Raw genomic sequence first — 19,462 nt, forward strand, 5'->3', positions numbered from 1 at the left:
TCAGTTACTGCAGTAAGGAGAGATGATATCTTGGAGGGGGCATCGAATGAAGCTTTGTGGGTAGAGCTTAGGAATAAAAAAGGGGCAACCACATAATTAGGTGTTTATTATAGACCCCAGATAGTCAGCGGGAAATTGAGGAGCAAATATGTGCACAATTTGTGGAGTTGTGTGAAAACAATAGCAATAGGGTAATTATATTAGGTGATTTCTACTTTCCCAAAATTAATTGGGATAGAAATAGTGTTAAGGGCTTGGATGGAGTGGATTTCTTGAAATGTGTACAGGAGAACTTTTTAGGTCAATATGTAGAGGGTCCAACAAGGGACGGTGCATTGCTGGACCTAGTTCTGAGGAATGAAGCCGGACAGGTGGCTGAGTTGGTGGTTGGAAAGCTCTTTAGCGATAGCGACCACAACATGGTACAGTTTAAGTTTGTTATGGACAAAGAAATCGACAAGTTGCAAAAAAATTTTTTGGATTGGGGGAGAGTGGATTTTAGTAAAATAAGGCAGGATCTGGCCAAGGTAGACTGGGAACAGCTACTTGTGGGGAAATCTACAGAGGAACAATGGGGGGTGTTCAAAAAGGAAATGAGGAGGGTACAGGCTCAACATGTTCCCTCTAGGGTGATAGGAAGGAGTAACAAGCCCAGAGAGCCATGGATGACCAGAGATATTCAGGTTACGATGAGAAGGAAAAGAGAGGCTTTTAGCAAGTACAAGGGAAGCAAATCAGCAGAGGCATTAGTGGAGTACAGACAGTGTGGAGCTTAAGAAAGCAATTGGGAGAGCAAAGAGGGGATATGAAAAAGCTCTGGCTGGTAGAAATAGGGAAAATCCCAAGATACTCTATAAGTATATCAATGGGAAGAGGATAACCAGGGAAAGAGTAGGGCCCATATGGGACAAAAGGGGCAATCTCTGGGTGGAGCCAGAGGACATCGCTAGAGTGTTGAATGAATACTTCACGTCCGTCTTCACTCAAGAGAATGAGGATGAAGGTATCAAACTCGGGGAGAGAGACTGCGAGGTTCTTAAGCAAATTGATATAGGGAGTGACAAGGTATTTGAGGTGTTGGCAGGCTTAAAAGTGGACAAATCTCCAGGTCCGGATGATTTGTATCCCAGACTGCTGAGGAAGGCAAGGGAGGAGATTGCAGGGGCTCTGACCCGAATTTTTAATTCTTCTCTGGCCACGGGGGAGGTGCCAGAGGACTGGAGAACAGCTAATGTGGTTCCGCTATTTAAGAAGGGTGTAGAGATAAGCCAGGGAAGTACAGGCCAGTGAGTCTCACATCACTGGTAGGGAAACTATTGGAGAAAGTTCTGAAGGAGAGTATCTATCTCTACCTGGAGACGGAAGGTTTGATCAGGGATAGTCAGCATGGCTTTGTCAGAGGGAGGTCATGCCTAACAAATTTGATTGAATTTTTTGAGGAGGTGACCACTGTGTAGATGAGGGTAGTGCAGTTTATGTCGTTTATATGGATTTCAGCAAAGCCTTTGACAAGGTCCCACATAGGAGACTTATAAAGAAGGCAAATGCACATGGGATATAGGGTAATTTGATAAGGTGGATTCAAAATTGGCTTAATTGTAGGAGGCAGAGGGTGATGACAGAAGGATGCTTTAGTGACTGGAAGCCAGTGTCCAGTGGCGTACCACAGGTATCTGTGCTCAGTCCACTATTAATTGTTATTTATATAAACGACATAGATGACTATGTGGGGGGTAGGATTAGTAAGTTTGCGGATGACACAAAGATTGGCCGGGTGGTTAACAGTGAGTTTGAGTGCCTTGGGCTACAAGAAGATATAGACGGGATGGTCAAATGGGCAGATAAGTGACAGATGGAATTTAACCCTGAAAAGTGTGAGGTGATACACTTTGGAAGGAGTAATTTGACAAGGAAGTATTCAATGAATGGCATGGCACTAGGAAGTTCTGAGGAACAAAGGGACCTTGGCATGTGTGTCCATAGATCTCTGAAGGCGGAGGGGCAAGTTAGTGGGGTGGTGAAAAATGCATATGGGACACTTGCCTTTATCAATCGAGGCATAGATTACAAAAGTAGAGAGTTATATGGAACCTTGGTGAGGCCACAGCTGGAGTACTGTGTGCAGTTCTGGTCGCCACATTATAGGAAGGATGTGATTGCACTGGAGGGGGTGCAGAGGAGATTCACCAGGATTTTGCCTAGGATGAAACATTTAAGTTATGAAGAGAGGTTGGATAGACTTGGGTTGTTTTCGTTAAAGCAGAGAAGACTGAGGGGCGACCTGATCGAGGCATACAAGATTATGAGGGGCATGGACTGGGTGGATAGGGAGCAGCTGTTCCCCTTAGTTGAAGGTTCAGTCACAAGGGGGCATAAGTTCAAGGTGAGGGGCAGGAGTTTTAGGGGGGATGTGACGGGTGGTGATGGTCTGGAATGCACTGCCTGGAAGGGTGGTGGAGGCGGGTTGCCTCACATCCTTTAAAAAGTACCTGGATGAGCACTTGGCATGTCATAACATTCAAGGCCATGGGCCAAGTGCTGGTAAATGGGATTAGGTAGGTAGGTCAGGTGTTTCTCACGTGTCGGTGCAGACTTGATGGGCCGAAGGGCCTCTTCTGCACTGTGATTTTGTGATTCTGTGAATGTAGGAGGGTTGATCAGTAAGTTCACAGATGACACCAAAATTGGCGGGGTGGTAAATAGTGAGGAGGATAGCCTTAGATTACAGGAGGATATAGACGGGCTGGTCAGATGGGCTGATCAATGGCAATGGAATTTAATCCAGATAAGTGTGAGGTGATGCACTTGGGCAGGACAAACAAGGCACAGGAATACACGATGAATGGTAGGACCCTGGGAAGTACCAAGGATAGAGAGATCTTAGTGTGCATGTCCACCGGTCCCTTAAGGTAGCGGGACAGGTAGATAAGGTGGTTAAGAAGGCATATGGGATACTTGCCTTTATTAGCCGAGGCATAGAATATAAGAGCATGGAGGTTATGCTGGAACTGTATAAAACGCTGGTTAGGCCACAGCTAGAGTATTGCGCGCAGTTCTGGAATCCGCATTATAGGAAGGATGTGTTTGCACTAGAGAGAGTGCAGAGGAGATTTACCAGGATGTTGCCTGGGCTGGAGAGTTTTAGTTATGAGGAAAGATTGGATAGACTGGGGTTATTTTCCCTGGAGCAAAGGAGATTGAGGGGGGACATGATTGAGGTGTATAAAATTATGAGGGGCATAGATAGGGTAGACAGGAAGGAACTTTTCCCCATGGTGGAGGGATCAATGACCAGGGGGCATAGATTTAAGGTAAGGGGCAGGAGGTTTAGAGGGGATGTGAGGAAGAATTTTTTCACACAGAGGGTGGTGGAAATCTGGAACTCACTGCCTGAAAGGGTGGTGGAGGCAGAAACCCTCATACATTTAAGAAGTATTTGAATGTGCACTTGCGATGCCATGGCATACAAGGCTATGGGCCTAGTGCTGGAAAATGGGATTAGAATAGTTAGGTACTTGTTTAACCAGCGCAGACTCGATGGGCCGAAGGGCCTTTTTCTGTACTGTAGACCTCTATGACTCTAAATGGTACCTTATTCTTGTTTGTTCCCCTATTCCTCCTATGATAATGATATGCAATGGCATGCAGATAGGGAAATCCATACCTGCTCCTGACATGCCCTGATGGCAGTTTGCTAACCCTCTGACAGATGCAAGATCAGACATTTGTAGAGAGAAATTGTGGAGGGTGCGGTGAAATTTTTAGAAGCGATCCTAAACATTAGAAAATGGTGTTTAAACTCTCCAGACTTTTCACACTCCTCACTTCCACCTTCATTAGACGATCCTGCAACAATCTGCTCGTATATCTAATATTATATATTTAACGCTACCTCTAACTTACCCAGCTTGCATTAGCAATGCAAACCAAAAACCTTGCAGTGCTACGCCATTTGCTCTCACTCTGACTATCGAAATAAAGCTCTTGGAGACTTGCAGGGATTGCAGAAAGGCACAAAAAGTGTGACAGAACTCAGGGCGGCATTTTGGATTTTGAAAGCGACCTAAAAACAATTTCCATCATTCAGGAAATTTCCGATGCCATTTATACACTGCTAACGTGCTGAAAATACATGTCTAGAGCACACTACACTCCACCTGAATAGGGTAATCTCCAAATCTCTGGTGGAACAATTAAAAATCTACCAGCCATTGACACATTGAGCAAGCTCGACAGCACACACTAGCAGCGCTGATCTTGGGCTGATGCATAACCCAAGCCACTTAGACAACTCTGTACCATCTATACTATATCATTTTCATTGTATACTAAGCATGTAATGTATATCAACATATTGTGACTAAGGAACAATTACAACAAAGAAGCTAGCCCAAGTTCCACCTTGTAAATTTACAAGCAATGATAGAAGCTGATCTTAAATGATTTAATAATTTATTGTTATGTAATAATTTTTACAATGTGCAAATTAAAGTTTAGTTTTAGAAGTTTCTTTTTTCTGTTCAAATTGGTACAATCTAAATTACATTAATAAGTGATAAAAAGATAAGAAATTCAGCCTTTCGGCTAATTACACCGTACATATAAAGTCTGATAAAATTCCGTCATGAATAAATTAGGTACATTTTAAAATTCCACTAACAACTAAAGCTTTACCAGTATAAAGCTTGGAGTAAGCAGCCAGAAATGAACATTAGATCATTTACAAAATAGGCATGTTTCAACTTCATCGTCAGTAGTACATCACTAAGGCTGTGCCAATAACAATTTGCTAGCTGTGGGACAAGAACAGATGGCAATGGTTAACTGGGAATATTTTTATATGTCTTAAATAGCCTTTGTACTAGATGGCATAAACAGTTTTTATTATGAACTGAAATACCTGCTTCAAAGTTTTTGGTTTAAAATAGAATAGATGAAGTCCATTCTTCCACAGACATTATACAAACTCCTTGGTTTGTAACTAAAGTATATTTGTTATTCTGCAGTACTTTTGATGCTATATAAACAGTGACAAAATAACGATTACGATTATTACAATTCCACCCAGAAGAGAATAAATGTTCTTACATTTTAATCTTTCAAAAATATCAATTTTAAGTTGTTGTTTAATCTGCCTTATTTTAGTTCAACAAGTCCCTCTGCAGAAGTTGACTAAATGACCTGATACCTAAGCTACTCTTGAACCAGCCATTAGGCTGAGATCAGCCTCATTTGTTTTAATTGTAATTCCTGCCCCCTCTCACCCCAATCCCCATATCTCCACTTGGTGCCTTTTGCTTAAAAAATTATAGTAATAAGAAAATCACTTCATGGGGACATCAATGGGAACAAATTCCATCATGTGTATTTGTTTAGAATTGATGTTTATACTTCAAAAAATATAAACTTTAGAAAGCTGCTCAGAGGAATGCTTGCTGTGAAATAATTATGTGGGTAAAGGTCTACTGTACAGTCAACCAAACTGAAATTAATATTGGTTAACTGCACCATCAGATTGTCAGTATTCTCATTAGATTCTACTGCCTTTGTTCTTGACAATTGGCAGGCCATGATAGCTCTCATGGATATTTTGAAAAATTGGTTGAGGCAATGTAATTGTATTTATTGTGTTTTGCAAAGAAATTAAATATAAAATGATTTTTCCCATTTATAACTTGTAGATTAAGGGTATATAATTTATGAAAAATATATCTAATTTCACCCTATGATAGATTATGTTTTTAGCGCTGTAATGCAGGTGGAAGCAGAGCTTAAAAATTTCTTGCTCTGGTGATAAACAATGTTGTTGGTAGATAGTAGGATATGAGGCAAAAGCTGTGATTAACAGCCACACAGTAAAGTTCTATTCTCAATTAGGTAGGTGATAGGAGGTACTTAATCAGCGCAGACATTTCTACATGAAAGAGGGGAAAATCACCCTGAAACTGTGTCTTAATTTGCCTTTCAGATTGGCTATCGAAATTCCCAGAGACCTGGGAGCAGCGATATGACTGGCAGAGTCTAGGCAGTTTTACGAAAGGGAAGTTATGGTTGACAAATCTTAGTTCTTTTGTAAGTGTAAATAGCAGATGGGATAAAGGGTGAACCTATGGATGTAGTATATATTTAGATTTTTTGAAGGCCTTGAGGTGCCACACAGGAAGTTGATCTACAAGATTAGGGCACAAGGGATTGGGGTAATATATAAGCATGGATTGAGCATTGGTAAACAAACAAAAGACAGAGAGTTGGAATAGACTAGTCATTTTTGGAATGGAAAGATGTAACTTTTTTTTAACTTGTTCATGAGATATGAGCATTGTTGACAGGGCCAGCATTTATTGCCCTTTCCTAAATATCCTTGAGAAGTTGGTAGCCAGCCACTTTCTTGAACTGCTGCAGTCCATGTAATGCAGGTACACTGATAGTGCTGTTAGGGAGGGGACTCCAGGGATTTGACTCGGCGGCAATGAATGTGTGGCAACATGGGGCGAGATTTTTGGATAGCGGGAATGCAGCCCAGCCGATACTAGCTGCCTTGCAGACATTTGACGCTCAGCGGGGAGTTCATTGGTTAAGGGCGAGACTTCCATCCCCATCTGGAGAGGGAGTGCTGCCATAGAGAGCTGCTGGCCATCAGGTTGATGGTCTATACTGCTGCCACTGTGTTTTGATGATGGAGGTTGTGAATGTTTAAGGAGATGGTTGGGGTGTTGATCAAGGGGGCTGCTTTGTCCTGAATGGTGTTGAGCTTCTTGAGTGTTGTTGGAGCTGCACTCATCCAGGCAAGTGGAAAGAATTGCATCACGCTCCTGACTTGTACCATGAAGATGATGGCGTGCGATTATCTGTTCAGCCCATCGATGGCAGACTGCATTTCCCGTCATCAGATGTCGGAAACCTCATCGTAATACATCTGCATATCATTATAAGGGCCAGCCCACTGGAATCACCCCCCCCCCAACGCTGGATCATCCATCCTGTTTCACAACAGTATATAAAAGGTGTGCACTTGGCGAGCTGCACTTTGAGGGGAATTCGAAGGTGGGTGCACAGTAACATTGTGCAGTGCTCGCCCAGGTCGGCTTCAAGGTTGAGGTGCATTGCCGGGTGGTGGGCAAGGGCTGCCCTGCAGTTGAAGATGGTGCACAACCACGTGCGAGTAGCAGGGGAGGGAAGAAGCCATGCATTAGGGAAACCTTGTATAAAGTGATCATTCCTCTGCAGTTGACACAGCTCAGATGCAGCCAAATTGACATGTGTGGAGTCGGGTCTCTCGCTTATCTGCCCAGTCAAGCAATGCAGAGGCATGAAAGATCCACCAAGTGCTCCAGAGGTTTTCACCCTTCGGGCACAGACAAAAAAATAATGAGCTTTTTAGTGGACTGTAGAACAGTCGGACAACTGGGCACATTGTCGAATCTCCTTCCTAAAGCTAGCCTTGGAGCAATCACTGGTGGAGGCGCTCACAGCCCCTTGCAATATCATCATCCCAGTTTGGACCAATCTCCCCCATGGTTCAAGCTAACAGTGCAGCCTTGTAGCGCGGGTTAGTAGAATGCCTGTGCCTGAGCTGAGAGCACAGCATGCAGTCCAATGGGCAAAGCTGCTGCCAATCAGTCTGGTGGAGTGGGGTGGAGGCGGTTGGTGTTTCGGGCAGCCATGCAGCGCACTGAACTCTGGCCATCCAAGTGGGGGCCAGTGCTCTCCGGGATGCATTAAGGGGCCTTCAGACTTAACCAAGAGAGGTTCTTAGTATACCCAAGCTAACTCATGCATCTCTCTCTTTCATCCTGCAGGAGGAGTACATCAGGAGCATGGAGCCTGGTGACCTAGCTGTATGCCTCGTGGTGTACAGAGAGTGAGACGATGGAGAAGAGAGTGATGGAGGCGCCTGGCTGGGCAGAGGGAGGAGCAGCACCCTCAGGAAGAAGGAGGAGCTGGGGCTCCTGCACACGCCGCTGAAGAGCCACAGCGTGCTGGCGTTAGTCGGCGCCTAGCTAGACCCAGGGTCTATAGACGCCACCTTTCATTCCTGCAGATAACCAACCACAAGTGTCACCGAAGACTTCTTATCTAGGAAACTAGTCGGTCACATTTGCCAGCAGCTGCAGGATTAGGCGCTACGGGGACATGGAGGGCATCCACAGCCAGTGGCCGTGAAAGTGAGCGTGGCGTTCAATTTTTACGCCAGTGGCTCCTTTCAGGGTTCCACACGTGATCTCTGTGGGATATCACAAGCCTCCACCCACAAATGCATCTATAAGGTCACGAATGCCATCTTTGCGAGGGCACTCAACTTTGTGCATTTCACCCAGGACCAAGAGAGCCAGGATGCAAGAGCGATTGAATTTGCCCAGGTCTCAGGTTTCCCACAGGTGCAGGGTGTGATCAACTGCACTCACATGGCGCTTAGATCTCCATTGTAATAAGGGGTCGACTATGTCAACTGCAAGTGCTTCCATTTGCTGAATGTGCAACAGATGTGCGACCACCACAAACACATCCTGCAGGTCTGCGCATGGTATCCAAGGAGTATCCACAACTCCTACATTCTCAGTTGGTCACAGGACCCTGATGTCTCCCGGGGTCCACAGTGCCTGCAAGGATGGCTCTTTGGGGACAAGGGCTACCTGCAGAGGATGTGGCTGATGATATCTGTGGGGCAGCCTCAGACTGTAGCAGAGCGAAGGTATAATGAGGCTCATGCTGCAGCTTGCAAATTGGTGGAGCAAACCTTAGAGCTGCTGAAAATGAGGTTCCAGTGCCTGGACCAGTCTGGTGGAGCCCCGCAATACAGTCCACAGAGGGCATCACGTCATCGCCGCCTGCTGCACCCTTCACAACCTGGTGCTGCAACAGGGAGAGGAGTTGGCTGAAGAGGAGATGCAGGAGCTGGAGGTCTCCTCCGATGAGGAGGACATTGACGGTAATAAGGGTGAGGAGGTCCTTAAAGGTGACAATGGCTTCGGTGAGGCCATCACACTGGCCAGATGAGGCAAGTGCGCTTGGGAGGCCCTCATAGCTGTGAGATTTGAGGAGGATGATGCTGACATGCAGTGAGGAGACACCTTGGATCCTCACAATTCAACTACGAATGTTTGACTCCAGTCTGTCTTATGGCAGCACACATACCCTCTGTGATAACGCTCCTGTCATGGAGACGCAGTGGAGGCCCTAATAGTCGCTCAATTGCAGGAGGATGCTGACTACATGGAGTGAGGACACTCTATAGATCTTCACATAGCTTCTGTGAATGCCTGACTCCTGTCTGGCCGAGGGTAGCTCACTTGCACTCTGTGACACAGCCATGAAACTTTAAGAGCACCCGATCCTTTGTTCACATTCAGCACCTGACCCCTTCAGGAGCACAGTGTCACTGGTCACAGATGCTGAAGCAATGGCGGCCAGCCCCACCTTAAAGGTGCTGAGAGCACACAGAGAGAATGACGGAACTATGTGACACCTGCCCACTACATTCTGGCAGCAATGACAAGCACCTTCAAGGTGCATACATCAGTAATGTTTCCAGGGAGTGTGAGGCCGGACCGTCGCTTTGGTCTGAAGGCTGCACAAAGCACAGGGAAGAGGCCTTTATCTTGTACTGAAAGTTTTCACATCTGAGTGACACAAACACTGCTCATCAGAACAAGGAGCCGCAGGCAGGGAGATATTCTTGGGATAAAAACAAAAAGCTAAAAGCTACTGCGGATGCTGGAAATCCAAAACAAAAACAAAAACAGAATTACCTGGAAAAACTCAGCAAGTCTGGCAGCATCGGCGGAGAAGAAATCAGTTAACGTTTCGAGCCTTCATGGCCCTTCGGCAGAACTGGAGCATAGTTAGAAGAAGGGAGAAATATAAATTGGTTTAAGGTGGGTGGGGGGGGGGGAAGAGACACATTGAGGGTGTGGTGTGATGATTGTGGAGATGAGCAGATAATCAAAAGATGTCACAGACAAAAGGGTCAAAGAGGTGTTGAAGGTGGTGGTCTTTGTCTGAGAAAAGTGCTAATTAAGAATGGAAGACAGGATATTCAAAGTACAGCTCTAGTGGGGGTGGGGTGGAAAGACTAAAGGTTTTAGTTTTAGATTTAAAAATAATAGAAATAGGTGGGGAAAGAAGAATCTATATAAATTATTGAAAAAAAAGCGGGGGGGGGGGCGGTGGGAAAACGGGGTGGGGATGGGGGGAGGGGGAGTTTAAGATCTAAAGTTGTTGAATTCAATATTCAGCCCGGAGGGCTGTAAAGTGCCTAGTCGGAAGATGAGGTGCTGTTCCTCCAGTTTGCGTTGGGCTTCACTGGAACAATGCAGCAAGCCAAGGACAGACATGTGGGCAAGAGAACAGGGTGGAGTGTTAAAATGGCAAGCGACAGGGAGGTTTGGGTCTTTCTTGCGGACAGACCGCAGGTGTTCCGCAAAACGGTCGCCCAGTTTGCGTTTGGTCTCTCCAATGTAGAGGAGACCGCATTGGGAGAAACGAATGCAGTAGACTAAGTTAGGGGAAATGCAAGTGAAATGCTGCTTCACTTGAAAGGAGTGTTTGGGCCCTTGGACGATGAGGAGAGAGGAAGTGAAAGGGCAGGTGTTGCATCTTCTGCGTGGGCATGGGGAGGTGCCATAAGTGGGGGTTGAGGAGTAGGGGCTGATGGAGGAGTGGACCAGGGTGTCCCGGAGGGAACGATCCCTACGGAATGCCGTCAAGGGGGGTGAAGGGAAGATGTGTTTGGTGGTGGCATCATGCTGGAGTTGGCGGAAATGGCGGAGGATGATCCTTTGAATGCGGAGGCTGGTGGGGTGATAAGTGAGGACAAGGGGGACCCTATCATGTTTCTGGGAAGGAGGAGAAGGCGTGAGGGAGGATGCGCGGGATATGGGCCGGACACGGTTGAGGGCCCTGTCAACGACCGTGGATGGAAAACCTCGGTTAAGGAAGAAGGAGGACATGTCAGAGGAGCTGTTTTTGAAGGTAGCGTCATCAGAACAGATGCGACGGAGGCGAAGGAACACAGCCCTCCGGGCTGAATATTGAATTCAACAACTTTAGATCTTAAACTCCCCCTCCCCCCATCCCCACCCCGTTTCTTCCCCCCCCCCCGCCTTTTTTTTCAATAATTTATATAGATTCTTCTTTCCCCACCTATTTCCATTATTTTTAAATCTAAAACTAAAACCTTTAGTCTTTCCACCCCACCCCCACTAGAGCTGTACTTTGAATATCCTGTCTTCCATTCTTAATTAGCACTTTTCTCAGACAAAGACCACCACCTTCAACACCTCTTTGACCCTTTTGTCTGTGACATCTTTTGATTATCTGCTCATCTCCACAATCATCACACCACACCCTCAATGTGTCTCTTCCCCCCCCCCACCCACCTTAAACCAATTTATATTTCTCCCTTCTTCTAACTATGCTCCAGTTCTGCCGAAGGGCCATGAAGGCTCGAAACGTTAACTGATTTCTTCTCCGCCGATATTCTTGGGAGTTTATTGACAATAGTGAACAATATGTACAAGTGATTAACAGCTACATCTTCTTTCACCCAGTGCGGAAGGGGGTTGGGAAGGAGGAGGACCTCCTCGTGAACCTGCTCCTGGGCCTGGCCAAGTTGGCCATCAACAGGTCCAGGCAGCGGGCGATCGACGGGGGAGTCCCGCCCGATTGTTTGTCCTTCTTCCGCGGCTACGTTCGCGGCCAGATATCCCTGGAAAGGGAGCACGCGGTGTCTGCCGGCACCATCGAGGCCTTCCGTGCCCGGTGGGCACCGCGGGGACTGGGGTGTTTTGTTGACCCCTTTAATCACATCTTAGTTTGATGTTTGTAAGGTTCCTTTAAAGTTTTTCCTTGATTTTACAGCTGACCTGACTTAGGGGCTGTGTTTGATTTCTCCCCTGTTATTGTTAATTTAGTTAATTGTTTTAACTCTACAAGAGATACATCTTCTTTCACCCAGTGCGGAGGGGGGGCGGGTAGGGAGCAGGACCTCCTTGTGAACCTGTTCCTGGGCCTGGCCAAGTTGGCCATTAACAGGTCCAGGCAGCGGGCGATGGAGGGGGTCGTCCCGCCTGACTGTTTGGCCCTCTTCTGCGGCTACGTTCGCGGCCGGGTGTCCCTGGAGGGGGAGCACGTGGTGTCTGCTGGCACTTCGAGGCCTTCCATGCCCGGTGGGCACCGTGGGAACTGGGGTGTTTTATCGACCCCTTTAATCACATTTTGATTTGATGTTTGTAAGTTTTCTTTAAACTTTGTCCTTGGTTTTACAGCTGACCTGACTTAGGGGCTGTGTTTATTTTATCCCTTATTTTGTTAATTTAGTTTAATTGTTTGACTCTGAAAGAGTTATATCCCCTTAACTGCCCTTTTTGCGGTCTTGTGGAGTCCGTGGACCATGTTTACATAGAGTGTTGTAGGCTGCACTCCCTTTTCAGTTATTTAAAATACCTTTTATTAATGTTTTGTTTGCACTTCAGTCCCACGCTCCTGATCTACGGGCACCCAGTGCAGAGGGGGGCCAGGAAGGAGGAGAACCTCCTCGTGAACCTGCTCCTGGGCTTGGCCAAATTAGCCATTAACAAGTCCAGGCAGCGGGCAATCAAGGGGGTCCTCCCACCCGACTGTTTGCTCCTTTTCGGCGGCTACGTTCGCGGCCGGGTGTCCCTGGTGAGGGAGCACGCGGTGTCTGCCGGCACCCTCGAGGCCTTCCATGCTCGGTGGGCACCAGGGGGGCTGGGGTGCTTTATCAACCCTCTTAATCACATTTTGATTTGATGTTTGTAAGTTTCCTTTAAACTTTGTCTTTGGTTTTTCAGCTGACCTAACTTAGAGGCTGTGTTTACTTTATCCCTTATTTTGTTAATTTAGATTAATTGTTTGACTCTGAAAGAGTTACATCCCCTTAACTTTCCTAACCCTGCCGCTACATCTTGGTGCTCCCCGGCCATCCATAGCGGAGATGGAGGCAGCTGGCTGACTGCTACGCCCTGTCTGTGATGACCTTGGCAGATGTCCTCTGGAGGGCCAAGACCTGGAGGGCCCGGGCCTGCTTTCGAGGTTGTACTGTGTGGCAGTGGCACCCTCCTCAGTCTGTGGAGCTGGAGCTGCTGAGGTCACAGGAAGAGGGGGTTTGGATGGGCTGGATGATCCTGGTGTCAACTGGATGGATGGCCCTGAAGGTACGCCTGCTGATCCTCCTCCCTATCGGTGCCCGAGGGCCCCATCTGACTCCTTGAGGAGAAGGGGAAGCTGGAGTGAGTTTGAGCTGCCCCTCACCCCTCTCGTGCACACAGTGTTGGAGGAGAACTATGCCCTTGGCGATGGAGTTCAGCCCGCACAGCAGTGCAGGAGCCACATCCTGGACTAAGGGTGCCATGGTGCCTGCCATCCTATCAGTGTTGGCCTCAGTGCATTGGCATGTTGGCACTATCACCTCAGCCTGAAGGCGGACAGACTCCTCCATCGTGCTTTGCAATCTGAGGAGTGCAGTGGACATTGCTTCCTGATGTTCCCGAGTTTGCCTTTGCAGCTCCAGCAACTGTGACATGACCAAATCCACAGGCTTGTCATCTGACTCGGACTCAGCAGATTTCTGGCCTCCAGCAGTCCTCTGAGTGCCAGGGAGCTGGGAAGTTCCTGCCTTCGCTTGCTGTGGATCAGACAGTGCGATGTGCCCATCAGATTGTGATCCCGAGGCTACTCTAAAGCTTAGTCCCACCGACTTATGTGTCTCTGCTCAGGTGGAGAGTGTGGGTGAGCGCTGTCATGGGACTTCAAGGAGGGTGCCTTCAGATTCTTCTTCAGAGGTTTCTTCAGGGCGTGATTGGAGACCCTGGGTCATGGACCCCCTCGGCTGTCTCCCAGATGTGCCTGCGAAAACAGGGAGAGATAATTAGTGCATGGCAATGGCCTGTGAAACAGGACAAATCACTCACAGCATGGTTGTCTGATGGATGTTGCACTGCTGAATCCTCACTTGGTAGAGCACCGCCGACCTCACTGTCAGCACAGGAACAATCCAGATTGTCGCCGGCCAGCTGGATGGCTCTGTCTTCAAAGTCCATGAGGACCTTGATGTTGGGCATTCCTCCACCTGTCTGTGGCCTCTCCCTCTTGTTGAATAGAGATGGAGAGAGTGTAAGCAGTACACATGCCAGGCCAGATGATAAGTATGCCTGGCATGTGTGGGAGGTGAGTGGTCCCATGGACGGGATAAGAACAATGAAGATGTGTGTGAGAGAGTGAATGCTGATGTCCCTTGAACTGGCAGTGAGTGAGGGCCCTGTGTATGTGTGATGGGTTCGTAAGTGTGTGAGTTGAGAGTGATTAGAAGGCTGACTTACCCTGGTGGAACAAAGGAGATCATTAATCCTCTTGCGGTACTGGGTGGCTGTCCATTTCGCAGGGAGTTGGTGCTGACCACCGCTGCCACCGCCTCCCAAGCCAGATTAGTGATGTTGCTGCCCATCCTGCAGCCAGAGCGGGCGTAAAGGATATCATGGCGGGCCTCCACGGCATCCAAAAGGCGCTCGAGGAACACATCATTGAACCTGGGGTCTGCAGTCTTTTTGCCTTTCGGGACAACGTCTTCCGCACAGCGGTACTGGTCTGGAAGCTGAGAGCTGTGGGCACGGCTAGAATTTAAATATGGCACCTGGCGTGATGAAGCGGCGAGGTGATAGCGTGGCGGGTGAATGAGAACCCGCCCACCATGGAAATGGCATGTTTCCTGGGAGTGCATAAATAATGTGGCAGTTTGGGATAATATGCATGAGAAGCTGCCATTGCAGCTGGCAGGTAAAATGACGTTTTACACGCCCGCTACCACACTTAGTGCAAATCTGGGATAATTCCACCCACAGAGTAGCCAGGGTTATATTGGCGATGACTGGTTACATTTCAACCCTTCTTCTGATTTGTAATAGGGCAGTTTAATGCTATTGTTAGTTCTGGTTTGGTCTATTATGTTTGATATATTAACACAATACCTTTTTGGACTGGTAATGAGGAATCCTATTGAGGTTGGTTTAGTTTAATTGTCAGCAATGCATTAAAGTATTGAATGAGAGAGTACAACAATGTTGATGCTGAACTCAAAAGCTTGACTCATATCAAACTGAGGTGAACCTGGTGAACATCAAAGAGGTAAAAATTGCTACTATCTCTATAAGTGTCACTTCCCTCCAACTATGCAGATTTCTGTATCCATTAAAAGATCACATGGTGAGGTTATTATTTCTGAAAATAAATGAAAGTGAAGACGCTATCCTTGTTTTTTTTTAAATGATTAATTTACCTCCCAAGTTGATCCTCTGGCTGTCATGAATTAGACTTCTATAGCACAGCAAGAGGCCATTTGACCCTTCTGGGCTGTGTGGGCTCTTTGAAAGGTCTATCCACCTATTCTCATTCCCCTGCCTATTTCATCGTTTTCTTGGTCCACACTGAGCCTCAGAGTTTCTAGGGTGAGAAGGTGAAAATTGGCCGGAAGCAACATGTAATGGTTTCAGATAAATATAGGTCCAGACCCTACATTGATGCCTTCTGTAGTCAAATAGACTGCTGTCAAGGTTCACACATGAATAAATCGCACTTCAGCTAAGTACCAGATGATAACTCTCATTGGTGAAACTGTACCCCACCAGTGAGGAGGCTGCACCTTCAGGAGCAGGGAACAATTGGTGAGAAACTATTTTTTACTTGAGTTCTCTAATTAGTTTTTCTATGATTGTCTCAGCAAAATAAATGATGTAGTGTTTAATACTTTGTAGTTGCACATACTTTAATATTTCCCTGTACCACTAAATGTTTATCAATCTGTTTGGCTATAAATAAACTTAAAAAACTAATTGACAGACTTCAACGAAACTTGGTATGCAGATAGAGTATGACCAGAAAAGAACTGATTAGTTTTTGGTAAGGTTGCAGATCTGGATGCAGATTGGGGAATTTTTTAAAGGATCTGTTAACATTGAGAGATGGGGCGAATTAACTTTTTTTTAGAATGTGTAGGTTGTTTTATTTAGAATGTTGTGGATTATTTTGGAATATTGTGGATTGTCTCAGATGCTGTGATGCAATTTATCAGAGCTGTCAAAAGCTGAGCAGAGTTTTCAGAGCAGGTTGCTGGATGTGCATTGGCCTGTAGCCACCTAAGTGAGATGGAAGCTCTGAATAAAAAGATTTCTTTTTCAGCTTTGTAGTTACAGAGCATCAACCAGATAGAGAAATGCCTCAAGCAACAGCCTGATATAGTCATACTCATGGGGAAGGATTTTGGCGGGCTCGGTGGGGGCGGTCAGGAAGCCGTAAGGTTGGACGGGGAGCAGAAAGTGTCTTCTAATTACCTTTTTAATGGCCTTAATAGGCCTTTTAATTGTCGGCAGGCACGCTGCTGACTCTGGCACGTGCCCGCTGACTGAAATATCGCGTGAGTGGGCGATGGCATCAGGACGCTCACTCAACATCATCGCTGGTCATTTTACGCTCGGTCGGGTCAGGCATGCGCCTGCCCGCCAAGCTAAAAATTCAGCCCATGGAATCATACCTTACAGACAATGCTCCAGGCATCTCCATCACCATCCCTGGGTATGTCCTGTCCCACCTGCAGAACAGATCCAGCAGAGGTGGTGGCACAGTGGTATACAGTCAGGAGGGAGTTGCCCTGGGAGTCCTCAACATTTACTCAGGACCCCATGAAGTCTCATGGCATCATGTCAAACATGGGCAAGGAAACCTCCTGTTGATTACCACGTACTGCCCCCCTCAGTTGATGTGTCAGTGCTCCTCCATGTTGAGCATCTCTTGGAGGAAGCACTGAGGGTGGCAGGGGTGCAGAATGTACCCTGGGTGGGGGGCTTCAATGTCCATCACCAAGAGTGGCTTGGCAACACAACTATTGACCAAGCTGGCCAAGTCCTAAAGGACGTAGCTGCTAGACTGGGTCTGAGGCAGGTGGTGAGGGAACCAACAAGGGGGAAAAATACTCTTGATTCATCCTCACCAATCTGCTGCTGCAGATGCATCTGTCCATGACAACATCAAGAGGAGTGACTACCGTACAGTCCTTGTGGAGATAAAGTCCTGTTTTCACATTGAGCATACCCTGTTGTGTGGCACTACAACCGTGTTAAGTGGGATAGATTTCGAACAGATTTAGAAACTCAAGACTGGGCATCTATGAGGTACTATGGGTCAACAGCAGCAGCAGAATTGTACTCAACCACAATCTGTAACCTCATGGCCCGGCATATCCCCCACTCTACCATTACCACCAAGCTGGGGGATCAACCCTGGTTCAATGAAGAATGCAGGAGAGCATGCCAGGAGTAGCACCAGGAATATCTAAAAATGAGATATCAATTAGGTGAAGCGACAGCTCAGGACTATTTGCATGCCAAACAGTGTAAGCAGCAAGTGATATACAGAGCTAAGCAATCCCACAGCCAACGGATCAGGTCTAAGCTCTGCAGTCCTGCCAGATCCAGTCGTGAATGGCGGTGGACAATTAAAAACTAGCTGGAGGAGAAGGCTCCACAAATATCCCCATCCTCAATGATGGGGGAGCCTAGCACATTAGTGCAAAAAATAGGGCTGAAGCATTTGCAGCTGTCTTCAGCCAGAAGTGCTGTGTGGATAATCCATCTCTGGAGTTCCCCAGCAGCACAGATACCAGTCTTCAGCCAATTTGATTCACTCCACATGATGTCAAGAAATGACTGAAGGCATTGGATACTGCAAAGGCTATGGGCCCTGACAATTATCCGGCAATAGTACTGAAGACTTGTGCTCCAGGACTTGCTGCGCCCCTAGCCAAGCTGTTCCTGTACAGCTACAATGCCGGCATCTACCCACCAATGTGGAAAATTGTCGAGATATGTCCCCTCTACTAAAAGCAGAACAAATCCAACCCGGTCAATTACCGCACTATCAGTCTACTCAATCATCAGTAAAGTGATGGAAAGAATCATCAACAGTGCTATCAAGTGGCACTTGCTTAACAATAGCACACTCATCAATGCTCAGTTTGGGTTCCACCAGGGTCACTCAACTCCTGACCTCATTCCAGACTTGATTCAGACATAGAAAAAAGAGCTGAACTCCAGAGGTGAGGTGAGAACGACTGCCCTTGACATCAAGGCAGCATTTGACCGAGTGTGGCATCAAGGAACCCTAGCAAAACTGGAGTCAATGGGAATCAGGGTAAAAATTCTCCGCTGGTTGGAGTCATACCTAGCACAAAGGGAGATGGTTGTGGTTGTTGGAGGTCAGTCATCTCAGTCCATGGCATCACTGCAGGAATTCCTCAGGGTAGTGTCCTAGGCCCAATCATCTTCAGCTGCTTCATCAATAACCTTCCTTCCATCCATAAAGTCAGAAGTGGGGATGCTTGCTGATGATTGCACAATATTCAGCACCATTCGTGACTCCTCAGATAATGAAGCAGTCCATGTCCAAATGCAGCAAGACCTGAATAATATTCAGGCTTGGGCAAGTAACATTCACTCCACACAAGTGCCAGGCAATGACCATCTCCAACAAGAGAGAATCTAACAATCACCCCTTGACATTCAATGGCATTACCATCACTTAATACCCCACTATCAATATCCTGGGGTTATCATTAACCAGATACTGAACTGGACTAGCCATATAAATACTATGGCTACGAGAGTAGGTCAGAGGCTAGGAATTGTGCGATGAGTAACTCACCTCCTGACTCCCCAAAGCCTATCCACTATCTACAAGGCACAAGTCAGGAGTGTGATGGAATACTCTCCAATTGCCTGAATGAGTGCAGCTCCCACATCACTCAAGAAGCTCAACACCATCCAGGACAAAGCAGCCCGATTGAGTGGCACCACATCCGCAAACATTCACTCCCCCCACCACCGATGCACAGTAGCAGCAGTATGTACCATCTACAAGATGCACTGCAGGAACTCACCAAAGTTTTTTAGGCAGCACCTTCCAAACCCACAACAGCTACCTTCTAGAAGGACAAGGGCAGCAGATACATGGGAGCACCTGGAAGTTCCTCTCCAAGTCACTCACCATCCTGACTTGGAAATATATTGCTGTTCCTTCACTGTCACTGGGTCAAATTCCCTGAAACTCCTCCCTAACAGCACTGTGGGTGTACCTACGCCACATGGACTGCAGCAGTTCAAGAAAGCAGCTCACCACCACCTTCTCAAAGGCAATTAGGGATGTGCAATAAGTCTGGCCTAGCCAGCGATGCCCATGTCCCATGACTGAGTCAAAAAAAGAGCTGTGTGATTGTAATAACATTAAGTTAACACAGCATGCCAGCGATATGCACTCTGCTAAAGTCCCAGAGAACCACGGAGGGGCTTTTGAACACCCACCCAAAGCCCACAGCAGCCCCTGTGGCTGCCTTCGATCTGCATCCAGGGGCAGCAGACCCGCCTCCATTCTGCACCCACCCACCACGCCTGCCCCCCTC

The sequence above is a fragment of the Cetorhinus maximus genome, chromosome 20, assembly GCF_964194155.1.
Source record: "Cetorhinus maximus chromosome 20, sCetMax3.hap1.1, whole genome shotgun sequence".
Lineage (NCBI taxonomy): Eukaryota > Metazoa > Chordata > Chondrichthyes > Lamniformes > Cetorhinidae > Cetorhinus > Cetorhinus maximus.